A 14,566-nucleotide genomic window follows, 5' to 3' on the forward strand; every position below is an offset into this window, starting at 1 on the left:
ATAAGTTCTATAATAGCAGAGGACCAATGAATTCTACATCTCTCATGGCATCCAGCATATTTTGGGAGTGTATCAAGTGTGTTAACTGATGTAACATATGGCTTGAGGGTTTTTTCCTGTAATGGTGTAATGGTGATGACTCAAGTAACTTCCAGCAGAACAGATATTAAGGTTAGGTGAACAGAAGCAATAATTTAAATTTCTTCAGTCGCCAGAGTCAACTGGAGACACAAAACAGTACACTCACTTTCATCGACAAATTCTAAAGGCTCAATGGACACCTTGATTTCAGTAACACTGAATATACATTTGTCAATTGAACACTGACAACAAAAAAACTATATTTCTGTATGTTATCATTTGATTTTGGCAGCATGCAACAATTCTGCTGCAAGCGAATCTCAAGTCGGAAGACCAGGCAGCACCTGCTCAAATGGCTGGCATATAACTACTATAGTCACAGGGATGCTGGGCGTTCACTTCTACTCAGGAAGGGAGAGGTACAGAGAGGCCTGGCTTTGGATGCAGCTGATATGTGCTGGGAAGAGGCAGCCCCACTGCAGGCAGCTATTTCTCCTCCCCCCTCCCCACTCTTGGGTTCTGGGCTGAGGCCAGGGACTGTCCGGAGCTGATCTCGGCTCCCATTGGCCGCTGTCTTTTGTGACGTCACGATCATGATGAGAATTGATGATCGGACACGCTGATTTCATTGTCTGAGGAGGCAGTGGAGACCCAGGAAAAATCTCGCTGAATACGCCTGCCCCAGCCCTGGCTTGATCTGGGATCCTCTGATCCCTCCCGTCACTGCACCACGCCCGAGGTAAGGACCCAGCATGGGTAGGTGTGAAGGGCGAAGGAGGGCGAGCAAGGCACCGAGCTAATGCTTTGCCCAGTGGGGGGCACGGAGGTTCAGAGGCCTAAAGAGGCTGCCAACAAACTGGTGCGGCTTTGGGGGAGCCAACTGCCTCTATTCTCTGAGTGAAGCCTGGCGGCAGCGTGAGATTAAAAACGAGATGAGGATAGGGATACAGTAGACACTGGCAGAGAACGAAGGACCTTGCTCCGAGAGAGTGCTACGTTTGGGACGCGCTTCTGGCCCCTGAGTAGGAGGAAGTGGCGCCTCTGCCTCCGAAGAAAGGAGGGGGAGTGAATTCTAACACTTCTAGATTTCACTGGACTGCAGATTTCTCACAGCTCTGCTCAAACGCGCTGGAGGCGCTGCGCCTGCGCAATAACAACTCTGCAGGGAGGTGGGGGTGGTAGGGCGGAGTTCGTGGCAAAGAATATAGGCGTGGAGTTTGCGTTTGCGCATGCACCTTTTCCGTTTCGCTGGAGGGGGTTGGGCTGAGGTCTGTCTGGGCAGAATATGCGAAGGGTTTGTAAGTTGGCCTTGTGATGTTTCAAGCGCTAGTTGATGGAAAGAATCTGCCAGTTACCTTGAATCTGGCCTAATGAGCATATGCAACCCCAGAGTGGGCCTGAAAAATGTAAACAGGCAAATTCTTAATCTACAGTTATCAGGTTTAGAATAATGGAAAGAAGTCAGATAGGAGTTTGGAATAGAAATTACTGAGATGAAAAACCATTTGGAGAATAGAAACACTAATTATTCAAGTGAATCCAACTTTTAGTCTTCAAGGAACTCTGATTTGGCGTGCTGCTCAGTGATTTTTGAAACAAACTCTTTGGAGAGACTCAGAGTAAGAAACTTTCCTTTCTTGTCTTTTTTTTTTTTTTCCTTCTTGGAAAGGTTTCTTTGGTCTCGGTTTCAGGTTTGGCGCTAAGTCCTTCCTTCTTCCTCTGTGTCTCTGTTAGAACCACCAAGGTCAAATCCTATTTTGAGAGATCCTGTACGACTCCCCTTCATTGGGAGGGGCTATATCACTCGGCAACCATGAGGAACATCCTGCCTGTCTGTCCTTGGTGGAGAAATTGTATAGTAGTGTTAATACTTCTGCTCCACTGTCTGATCATGAACTCCTATTTTACAGAGGAATCTGGATTTTTCTCCATTTATCGTAGTTAAGGGATTATCAAGTCCTGGTGAGTTTTCCTTTGAAAGCCTCTCCTACCATTTTTCCCTTATTTTACAGTCTAAACTCTCACTACCACCCATCCAGTCATTCCAAGAGCCTCCTAGCCAGCCTTCTAATTCATCCTGTCAGACTAATGGCTTGATCATTTCCTTCATCAAGTCATTTTCCTCCACCAAAATATTATTGGCTTCTTATTTTCTATTGTTCCAAGCCCAGTTACACTTGGATTGCAAAGAGCTTTGTAATCTGACTTTATTATACCACAGGAACCTTATCTTAGTTTATTTCTCAGTGCACAACTCTCCCTAATGTCGCCAGAACAATATACCTCCAGAACTTTGCTCCTTGTATCACTACCACTCCCTTCACCTAATATGCTCTCTCTTTGCCTATTCACGTCTTACCCACTTTGGAAGCTCAACTTAAGTTGCACCTCTCTGTAAGTACCTTCCAAGTCTAATCCAACCATTATTAAGCTCACCTTTTCTAGAACTCCTACATCAGTTCTTATATTTGTCACTTTCTTATAGCTTGCCTTATACTGTCTTCTTATTTTTAAATTTTATTGTGTGTGTGTTAGACTAGACTCTTCAACTGGATTTTAAACCTGTTCTTAAGAGTTGGGACCATACCATCTATCATATACTTCTTTATCCAAAGCATCTGGATGACTATTTGAAATATCTACAGCTATATATGGTCTTTGTTTTCCAGTTTCTTAGGAAACAAAGTAATACAGTTATCGAAAGAACTGTATATATGTGAAAACTTATTCATCATTAGTCAAGCAAGGGACCCTCCAGTGACTGAATAAACCTCAATATGATTCAAAGAAAATGCAATACAGAAAAACAGACATCTCTATATATTGGGTAACCTGCAAATATGTTCTGTCCTGATAAATAAGACCAAGGGAACATTATCCCAGAAGTGGTTCTGTGTGTAATTTTCTCAGTTTGAAAAATACTAAGACATTTTCCATTGTCTATATTTCTCTTTGATAACATTTCATTATGCATCTTCTCTTAAATCCACTAATTATTCACTCTTTTTATTGCAGGATGTCTTGCGTTTGCTGCTTTACATTGACTGTCACTGATAGTTTTCATCTTGAATCAGAGCTAATCATTGTGATGGCTGCCATAATTGCTATTTTATAATATATCAGTTGTCACTTCCCTACCCCTTGGGCTTCAAACTGCATTGTTCTATGGAGCTTAGTTTTATTTGAAAGAAAGTGATTGTGGTTTAATACTGAGGCTTTATACAGATTTTACTTGGACTGCTGCTTCACTTTGAGGCACCATCCCAATATCACATCAAGGTTTGAGGTTTAGGAACATGGATGAAAAGCAGTCCAAAAGGGTATTATATTCTGTAAATTTGAAAACTATTGTCATAGACTATTGTAAGTAAACTATGAAAATTTTAAAAATATATATTTAATTAATTCTGCTTTTAAAATTGTATTCCCAGAGAGAATTATATTTTTATGTAGTGTAATCCCCAACAAGGTAAAAATATTTGAATTGTTGATTTTGATTTTACAGTGGAGTCAGTTAGTTAAACATGAAATTGGTGGTGTCTTATACTTGCACTGAGTACACTATATTTAGGCATAGTGATTTGGAAGTAAACAGTGAAAATTCTAGAGAGATATATTCTGCATACAAAGGGGACTGGAGAGGTTAGTGTATTCAGAAACTGTCACTGCCTGAGACCTTTCTAGCCTGCATAAAATTTCAAGACAATAAACTGAAACTTGTCTGTGCAAATGGAATCATCCTTGTGCCAACTAGTAGCAAAATTACCTGGATTAACCAAAGACCTAGGTACATGGCAACTGAACAATTGGCATTATATTGTCAATCAAATACTATATATCTGACATCTGTCAAGAAATCTACAACAGCAGAGCTATCTTACCTTCTTGATCTCCTGTTGTTTCACATGAGACTTATGTCCAATTGGGTTGATCCTTAGAATCTTTAAATCTGTTATTTGTTAGAGTGGCAAAAATTGAGGAAAACATTTTCTTAGCCTCTCTGCCCTTGGGGTTGGGGGAAATTTATTTTATGGTTCTTAAAACAGCCATGGAAACATGTGACTTACATGCCCTGGGTAGGCACTTTTCTCAGGTAGACAAGCATGGTGCTTGTCCAGGGTCATACAAGTAGTAAGTGGCAGAGCCAGTACTTCAAAGCAAGTGTCATTCTAGAGGCTTCATTCTTAACTACTAGGTTATAGGTTGGAGAGCTAGAATGAGGCCCTTCTTCATTTGTTTTCAAAAATTGTGTTTGTGTGTGTGTAAAATTTCTCCCTGACTAACTCTCTTTATGAGTCTGTAATGCCTATGACATTTTCCTTTCTCTCTCAGTGGAAATGAAAATTTTGAACAGATAGGATGACCTTTAAGAGAAAGGGATCCTTGTTTTGACTCCAGTGCCTTTGGTGGCAGAAGGCTTGTAGACCCATACACTATTTTTTCTATTGTCAAGTACCAAGCAATGGTGAAAGTGTTTCTTCATTGGGTTTTGTGAAAGGATAGATCATAACTTTTCTCTGACACTAATATATTGCTTTAATATATTTCTTTATATATTATACTTTCTTACTTGGTTAGCTTGGTCTACCTACAGTGTGCTTCATGGAGGAAATAGCTATGCCATTTAGGAAAGTAATTATCCCAGACCCATTCTCCAAATAGTTTTGACCTTTCATAGACCAATATTTATTGTGTTGAAATCTCCTCAACAGAGAAACAATTGGAAGAGATCTGAGGAATTGTAAAATGTGGAAGAAGAAATATATTCTACATTAATGGGAAGTATTACATTAGGTATAGAATGCTCAGACGTTATTCATCTCCACTATTCTAAGACAACATGAAGTTATTTTTGAATATGTATGTAAGTTATTAGAATAATCAATCAAACATTTTAATTAGAACCTAGAGGCTCACTTTTATCACCAATGAATGCTTAAGAGATGCTAAAGGTCGTTTTTTTCTTCCCCCCTTTTCGCAATTAGTAGTACTTAATGTAGAGAGAGACCACTTTTGAACTCAGTATTGGTTGTGATTTGGAACCAGTTTACTTATTTGGTAGGGTTTGGTGCATCTGTGTCTATTAAATCCTTGCAATTCAAAGTGTGCTCCATGGAGTAGCAGTATGGGCATCACCTGGGGACTTCTTAGAAACTGCAGGATCTCTGGCTCCACCCAAGACCTACTGAATCAGAATCTGCATTTTAATAAGATCCCTGGGTGATTCATATGCACATAAGAGTCTGAGAAATACTGATACAAAGTGAAATATGAATTCTTGTACAACTTAAACTTTTTAAGAGCTGGTAGTTATAGAAAACTCTGAATTTCCTTTTGTCCATTTTCACATGTGTAAAGTAATATGTAATCAAAATATTATCTGGCTAATATACATCAGTTTTGCTCCATTCTGCAGTCAACGTTGTCTCTTTGAGAAGATAGCTACACCTATGTGATGGGTAAAATTGTTAAGAGTGACTGAACCCACTTATTTTGTTGATAGTAATGACCTTACCATTAAAATTATATTTATCCTAATTACTTGACATGTCAACAGTGTTACAGAAGAGTATAGATTTATTGGGGTCACTGTTGCTAATACCTTCAAGAGGAACTGTTTTAGTTTTCTATTTGCTCCTGTAATAAATTACCACAAACACGTGGCTTTAAACAACACATGTATTATCTTACAGTTCTGGTGGTTAGAGGTCTGAAAGAGGTCTCACAGGGTGAAAATCAAAGTGTCATCAGGGCTTTCCTTTCTGGAAGCTCTAGGGAAGAATCTGTTTCCTTTTCTATCTTCTAGAGACTATCCACATTCCTTGGCATGTGGCCCTCTTTCATCTTCAAAGTCAGCAATGTCTGATCACATCTTTCACATTGCATCACTGTGACACTTACTCTTCTGCCTCCATCTTCCACATTTAAAGAAAATTGTGATTACACTGGGCCCACTAAAATAATCTACGATAATCTCTTTATTTTAAGGTCAACTGATTAGCAGCCTTAATTCCTCCTTCAACCTCCATTCACTTTTCCCATGGAGTCTAACATATTCACAGGTTCCAGGAATGAGGATATAGATACCTCGGGGTGCAGCGGGGTAAGGGTCAGCACAGGAATTGATGACCTTTTTGGCTGATAAAGGAAGCCAGCCTCTAATCTTGTTATTGGGATAAGTAATTGGTTAGTGTTCAGGGAGAATGCCATCTAAACATGAAGATGGCCACTTACGAGAGGCTTACAACCCATCCTTCCCTCATTGTCCTCAGAAGGAGCCAACCCTACCAACACCTTGATCTCAGACTTCTAGTCTTTAGAACTGCAAGACAATAAATTTCTGTTTAAGCCACCATGTTTTTGGTACTTTGTTATAGAAGCTGTAGCAAACTAATATAGTCAGGGTAGTCCTTTAGTTGATATTTAAGTTGATATCATCCTCAAAAGCACTTATTTATTGTTTGTGTTCTTTAATATTCTAGGTGTTGGATAAAGTGAATTAGGCATCAAAGAGTTTATAATACACATTAGACATTTTTCATAAAACAAGTTCTGAAATACATCACATCTCTGGCCCTCAGTTTATTCAACCGTGAAATGAAGGCATGATCTTCATAATACCTAAGGATATCTCTAGCTTTAAAATTCTATGATTTTATTTATTAATTAAATTTTAAGAATTATTAAATCCATATATTAATAAAAAGTATTAAGTGCAGGCAAAATTGTGTTAATGTTCTCTTCAGGAAACAGTATTTTAATAACTACCATCCCTGCCATTCATCACCCACTTCCTAACCTTCAACTTTAAAGAGAAGTAATAAAGATATTATTGAGAAACACCTTTGTTCTTTTGACTCTCTTGACTCCTTTGAAATTGGTTTAAGACTAGGTTCAGAACACAGTAAATTAATAACTCTCTATATGCAAATATATGCTTAATAAATAAAATTTTAAGTGACTAAATTAAAATATCTTTGGTAATTCACTTATATATTGGCTGCTTTTGAGAGCAGTGACTTGGAGAGGAAAGGGTTATTTTGCCAAAAGTGTTGCTCCGACTTCTCACTACTGCAAAGTATATTGAAGCAATATGTGTTCTGACAATTCACAAGTGAAGCTATAGTTTCCAAATAGCCTTGAGAATATTTTTGCAAATGGTTACCTAAATTAAATATTAGTGGTAAAATAACTATTGCTGAATATGGTCATGATTAAACCTTGGATAGTATAGTCCATGTGTTCAGATCTGGTCTGATTAACACCAGTGAACAGCATTGTGATGAAATACAGAAGCACATTTGTTATGTAACAATCTCTCATTTTGTGCCTCATATCCAAGTGAAACACATGACTAGGCAGGAGAAATGCAGTGCTGACAAAAACATTAGGGGTCACTGTTTATCTCATTCTTCAAACATATATACATCTATGATTTGGTAATAACGTATGTTTTCTATCTTAATGTCATAGGCTTAACATAGGGTGGTGTCTCTAAAAATTGAGGTCTGCAGACACCTAGGGGTCCAAGGACGTGTTCTCAGAGGTCTGCAAGTTTTATGAAAATTTTTAAATTTGAGGGTTTTATTTCACTGATAATCTTGAAAAGAAAACCCCACAATCTGCACGTGTTCACTTACACACAGAGCCTTTCCACCAGGTATAATGGTAAAACTTCTCTTTTATAGTCATAAATTAAAATACATTTGATGGAATGAGTTGGGTACCTTAAGGCAGAGTTCCTCAGACAGAGACCCAAAGGTGGATTTGGACAATATAGGAAAGATTTTGTTTTTGATTTTGTTTTCTTCTTTTAAAGGAAGAAGAAAGATAAGACTTTACCTATGACTATCAGATTTTAGTTGCAATCCATGAGGCTTTTAAACCATTAAGCAGTACTTAGTCTATTAAAATTATTTGAAGGGATAAATTTATGCTTTCACTGTTTGATGAATTAGATATGTGTGTGTGTTGGTTCAACACTATACATGTGTGTAATTATATACTGTTACCTACTTACCACCAGATGGGGTGCTTTGAGAAATCTTCCTCCAACCCCCAAAGAACAGGATGTATACTTTTTTCCTCCAAAGTTTTTGCAATAAAATCAGGAATGGAAAGTATGAGAGTCAAACAGTCCATCTCTTTGCTTCTAGGTAAAACTACCCTTAAATCTTAACATATACTATGTAAATCTAACTCATAAAACACCAAAAGAATATCTAGTTTAAGTGAATAAATATGGCTTTAACATTTTAAAAACAAATTTTAGTTACCAATGGAAATTCTTGCTGGGAGTGAGAGAAGAGGTAGGATAGAGTAGGAGAGAGTTGTGTGGATGATAGAAAAAATTAAGAGAGAACTAATAAGGATAAATTCACAGTATGGTGAAATTAAAGAGACATATTTTGATATAATGAGTAATTTATTAACAATCACTTTTGCAATGTGCAGCTATGAGAAATTTTATAGAGCTACCCTCAATAGTAAATTAAAATGCAACCTATATTTCAAGGTATTAGAATGTTAATTGCAGGATGTTAGGGGTCAGTGCTTATGGCAGTGGAATCACTATCATGAATTAGTGAAAGATAGAAATGATTTGCTTGCATGATTTGCTTGTGGCTAGAAATGTAAAAAAGAAATAGAATTTAGTCACAAATATATATGGATCAAGGTAGTATTTAACTTATCAGGAGATGCTATATATCACTGGTCATTAATTGCCATTTATTCTGTTTGAGTGTATGCATGTGGGATTGTATGAAAGCAGAGCTAAAGACAACAGGAAGTCAATTATCCGATTGAGGCCCTGTTTATGCTTCTGTTGTCCAACTGATTATCTATTTGAAATTGATCTTTCTTATTTTGTTATGAGTTTTGACATCTGAGTGTTTGATAAGGTATTTGTAGTTTAAAGGTATTTTATTATTTTAACATTACCACTTTGTGATAAAAGCAAGTGTCATTAAAAGCTAACAAATTATTATAATTGATGAAAAAATCTGAGATTAGTATATCTACTTGCCAGTGATTGTTTATGAACAAACATTCATCAACTTTGAATTTAGACATTAGACATGTGGCTATAGAGATATATGTCACTGTAGATATATCTTTTCATCTATTTATATGAAAAATTTATACATAATATAATCTTGGAATTTGTGCCCCTGTCATTATGAATATATATTTAGCTTTCATGTAGCTGGAAAATATGAACATTAATTATATAGAATTCTTAAGTGTTTTTTAAAGTGAGGTCAGTGTACAATTTCTTTGTGCCCTGAGAAAGTTTTCTGGGTTGTAGCTAAAATTTCCTGTTTCCTATTTCCACCTAAGTGATAGAGGCCAATTATACCTCTAAAATGGAAGATAAGAGAAGTGTGCAATGCATTTCAGTAGTTATAGCCCAATAAACAAATAATGAATATCCTTTTATAGTATTTGAATAGGTGCAATGCCTGTTACTTGACTTTATGCTTAGAAGATGTTGAAATTTATTTTTTGCAATATCTGCAAATTCTGGCAAGTTAATTATAAAATAACTAACTAGAGCTGCCGTTTGTAAAGATGAGGATCATTAAATGTAAATGATACATTAAAGTGACAGCTTCTGAAAACAGATTTACCATAAATTCTTTTTTTTAATAAAGTTATTTATTTATTGGCTGTGTTGGATCTTTGTTGCTGTGTGCGGGCTTTCTCTAGTTGCAGCAATCAGGGGCTACTCTTTGTTGCACTGCACAGGCTTCTCATTGAGGTGGCTTCTCTTGTTGCAGAGCACAGGCTTTAGGTGCACGGGCTTCAGTATTTGTAGCACGTGGGCTCAGTAGTTGTGGTTTGAAGGCTCTAGAGAACAGGCTCAGTATTTGTGGCACACAGGGTTACTTGCTCTGCGGCATGTAGGGTCTTCCCAGACCAGGGCTCGAGCCCATGTCCTCTGCATTGGCAGGCAGATTCTTAACCACTGAGCCACCAGGGAAGTCCACCATAGCAATTATTTTGCATGTATTCAAATTTCATTAAATTCAAAGTGTCAGTTCATTATTGTATATTTAATCAAGCGTTTGCTAAATATTACATTAAAAAAATTATACAGAGGCACCTACATACATGGACACCATGCCCATTGGTGTTGTGCTTAATTTTTTCATTCTCCAAAACTTTAAAAGTTCAAACTCTCATTACATAGAAAAGGGTCAGGATCTGTCTTCTTTTGCCATGAGAATATATTAATGTATGTTTCCTTTATTTGAGGTTTATATACACATGATGTGGGAGTGGCTTGGTATATGTTAAATTAATTATTACTAGTAGGAATGACAAGTTGGTTACATAAATGTTTACAATTAACAAAAATAACTTTTGCATAGCACATTATAGTTTACCAAGTATTTTAATTAAGATAATTCATCATGTGAAAAAGAGTAGGACAGATTTTATAACTTTATTTTCCAGATGAAACTGAGGCCCAAAAGGTCAATTATCTTTGCTAAGGTCACAAAACTAGCAAGTAGTGAAGCTTAATAGGAACAGAGATGTCATCACTCCTAACATAGTGTTCCCACTCCACCACTCCAAAAGGCCACCTGAACTTCTGCTTACAGCTATGATGAAGTAACAAGAACAGGATTTACCCTCTCACCTTAAATATCTAAAAACAAACCAAAAAACAGCAAAAATATGTATGAAACAGTGGATTTTGGACATTTGACAAAAAGTAGCACAGGACCACGATGTTTTGAGAGAAGGGAAACAAATAAGTCCTGTGAATGTCCCAACTCACTGCCTGGAGAAAGTATCCAGACCACAACCAAGGGAAAGGGAACCAAACAGCCTGGAAGTTTCTCTGAGTTGAGGAGACAGAATTCAGAGTTCACAGAGGACAGGGTGACTAGAATTTGAGGTATAGATTACTGGAGGGGAGAACGCTCACAGGAGAAAACTGCACATAGATAGAGCTCTGGAGACTTGTAGAGGGGCCCCTTGAATCTTTGGCTGAATACTGATCAATTCCAGTGTGTGAGAAAACTATTGCAGATGGGGAAAGAACCACTAGAAATGATCAGGCAAGCAATCCTCAGAGCTCACATAAGACCAGGAATAGTTTAGGTTTTCAACTACCAGGCTGGAAAGCTATAGTTCATGGAATATCTAGGAAGGTCCTCAGAAAGGTATTACTTTAGTAATGAGACAAATTAGCCCTAGACTAAAGGCAATTTTGGATTTGCCTAACAAAGCAAACCTCAGATGAATCAATTTCCAAGTAATTTAAATATATCCCAGAACAAAGTTCCAAAATATTTAAAGAATATAAAAACATCCAGTATCCAAGAGCATCATTAGCAATATCTGTCATTAAATGAAAAACTACAGAAAGTATGCAAAGAAACAAGAAAATACAGCTCATAGTGTGGTGAAGAAACAATTAAAAAAACAGAATGAAAAATAATAGAGTTTAGAATTAGTAGAGAATGTAAAAGCAGCTATTAAAACTGTATTCTCTATGTTCAAGAAGGTAGAGGAAAGCACAAGCCTGATGAGGAAAGAAATGGAAGATTTATTAAAAGATCCAAATTGAAATTCTAGAGACAAAAGTAAAACTATGGGGAAAAAAATGAATGGACCAACAATGAGCTGTGGGACAATATCACTCAATGTAATATACATGTTTTTTGAGTCCCAGAAGGTGAAGAAAATTATTTTTAATTAACAGTTGGAAATTTTCCAAATTTGATGAAAACTATGAACCCACATAGTCAAGAAGCTTAACAACTTCTGAGAAGAAGAAAGCTAAAGGAAATGGCTCCAAGGCATCTCCTAATCTAACTGCTGAAATCCAGAGAAAAAAAACCTTAAAAGTATCCAGGGGAAAAAATGTCACCTTTATATACAGGGGAACAAATATTAGAATGACAGGAGGCATCTTGTTGAAAACAATGCAAGTCAGAAGACAGTGGAATGACATGTTTAAAGCACTGAAAGATTAAAAAAAAATCTGTTAACCTAGAATTCTATATCAAAATATCAAAGCAAAACAAAGGTTTTCTTACTCATTCCAAAGAAAAAAAAATGCACTGACAGAAGAAACACACTACCAAATATGTTCAAGGAAATCTTTCAGGCAGAAGGAAAATGATACCAAATTGAAATTATTTTTTCTTCATTATTATGTTTTTGTTTTGTATGTAGCCTGTAGAGAATTAAAGAAAATGAAGGGCATTACTACAGTAAAGCTCCTTGCATTTGCACCTAAAAAAAGAACTTTGGACCTACACAATGGAAGTAAAAAATATGTAGGTAAATATGTATGATTTTTAATTTTTGAAAATCACTTTCAATGATAACTGTTTAATTTTTTTAAATAACCATTTATTGGAGGTTTTATAACATATGTAAAAGCAAAGTGTATGACAACAATAGCACAAAAGACAGTAGAACAGAAATACAGGTATACTATTGTAAGATTCTTCTATTATATGTGAAGTAGTATATATAATATTATGATAAATTATCTTGATAATAAATTAAAGGTGTATACTATGGTCACTAAAACAACCATTAAAATAACATGACAAAGAGGGATGAGCTAACCAAGAAGATAAAATAGAATTATAAATAATGTTTAATTAAAATCAAATTAGAAAAAAGGAAAAAAAGGAACAAAAAACATATGAGGCAAATAGAAAACAAATAGATTGTATCTAAGCCCAACCATATCAATAATTATATTAATTTCAAATGGTCTAAACATACCAGTTAAAAGGCAGGTACTGTCACATTAGACTTTAACTCATCTATAAATGTCTACAACTAACCCACCTAAGTATAAAGAAATAGATAGGTTAAACATAAGTAAATGAAAAAAATATATACCATGAATCTAAATAAAGTTGACTATATTCATATCAGATAAAGAAGATTTCAGAGAAAAAAATATCAGCAGTAAAGAACATCATTCATATTGATAAGGGGATCAATTAATTAAGAGAACATAAAAATCCTAAATATTTATGTACCTAATATCAGAGCTCCAAAATATATGAATCAAAAACTGTTAAAAGAGACATGAGAAACAGACTAGTATACAATTAGAAATGTTAACAGCTTCTCTCAGTAATTGCTAAAATAAGTAGAGAGAAAATTAATAACTGTTTAAGACTTGAACAACACTTTCAACCAACTCAACTTAATTGACTCCACCCAAGGAGAGCAGAGTACACATTATTCCCAGAAGCACATAGAAAATTGATCAACACGGACCATATTTGGGGTCATAAAACAAACCATCAAAAATTAAAAAGTTGAAGTCATATGAGGGATGTTCTCTGATCATAAAGGAATTAAACTAAAAATCAGTAAATCAAAGATATCTGGGAAATCCCCAAATAGTTGGAAAGTAAACAACACAGTTGTAGGTAACCAATGGGTCAAAGGAGAGCCCACAAGAGAAATTAGAAAGCACTGTATAATCCGTGAAAATGAAATTGCAACATATCAATATATGTGGAATACAGTTAAATGCGCACTTAGAGTTCATTTAGAGCATTAAACACTTGTAGTAGAAAAGTAGAAAGCTTGAAAATCTGTTACTTGAGCTTCACTTTAACAAATGATAACTAGAAGAGCAAATTAAGCCCAAAGCAAGCAGAAAAAAGTAAATAATGAGAGCAGAAATAAATGAAACAGAAAACACTAACAGATACAAACTACTATATATAAAACAGACAAGCAACAAGGATATACTGTGTAGCACAGGGAATTAGACCCAGTATCTTGTAATAAGTTATAATGGAATATAAGCAGCAAAAATTCCTTAATCACTATGCTGTACACCTGAAACTACCACAATATAGTAAATCAACTATACTTCAATTTAAAAAAAACTAGAGAAATGCAATGAAACCAAAACATGGATATTTGAGAAAAGGCTGTACACAAAAAAGAGAGAAGACACAAATTACCAATATCAGCAATGAGAGAAAGGATATCACTATAGACTGTACAGACATCTAAAAATATACTAATGGACTATTAACTTTACACCTATAAAGTAAACAACTTAAAGTAAATGTATATATTCTTTGAAAGACAGAAATCATCAAAGATTGTTTAAGAAGAAATACAATAACTGAGCACTTCATTAAAGAACTTGAATTTGTGATTAAAAATCTTTCTTTTAAGAAATCTCCAAGCCCAAATTACTACACTAGTGAATTCTACAAAACACTTAAGAAAGATAAAAATTTACAGGTTCTAGATCCCTTGAAACAAGTTAAACTCAAAGGAAATCATGCCTAAACACATTATAATCAAATTGCTAAAATTCAAAGATATAGTGTTGAAAAAAGCTGGAGAAAAACAAAATACACAGGGAAACAAAGATTTGGAAATGACCATGGATTTCTCATGACAAAACATGGAAAGAAAAGTCAGTGGAAAAACCACTTCAAAAATATGGAAAGAAATGTAGCCCAAAAGC

At 35.6% G+C, this 14,566-nt stretch overlaps 1 protein-coding gene across 1 annotated transcript in view; it reads left to right on the forward strand.

Moving 5' to 3' along the window:
* The first annotated feature begins 708 nt into the window (after positions 1-708).
* The window catches only part of HDX (highly divergent homeobox), a 189,987-nt gene continuing 176,129 nt past the window's right edge, over positions 709-14,566 (forward strand). Inside the window, exon 1 of the mRNA XM_007455923.1 lies at positions 709-820. The gene's annotated coding sequence lies outside the window, so the exon portion shown is untranslated. The remainder of the gene's footprint in view (positions 821-14,566) is intronic.

The sequence above is a fragment of the Lipotes vexillifer genome, unplaced genomic scaffold (genome assembly GCF_000442215.2).
Source record: "Lipotes vexillifer unplaced genomic scaffold, Lipotes_vexillifer_v1.1 scaffold286, whole genome shotgun sequence".
Classification (NCBI taxonomy): domain Eukaryota; kingdom Metazoa; phylum Chordata; class Mammalia; order Artiodactyla; family Lipotidae; genus Lipotes; species Lipotes vexillifer.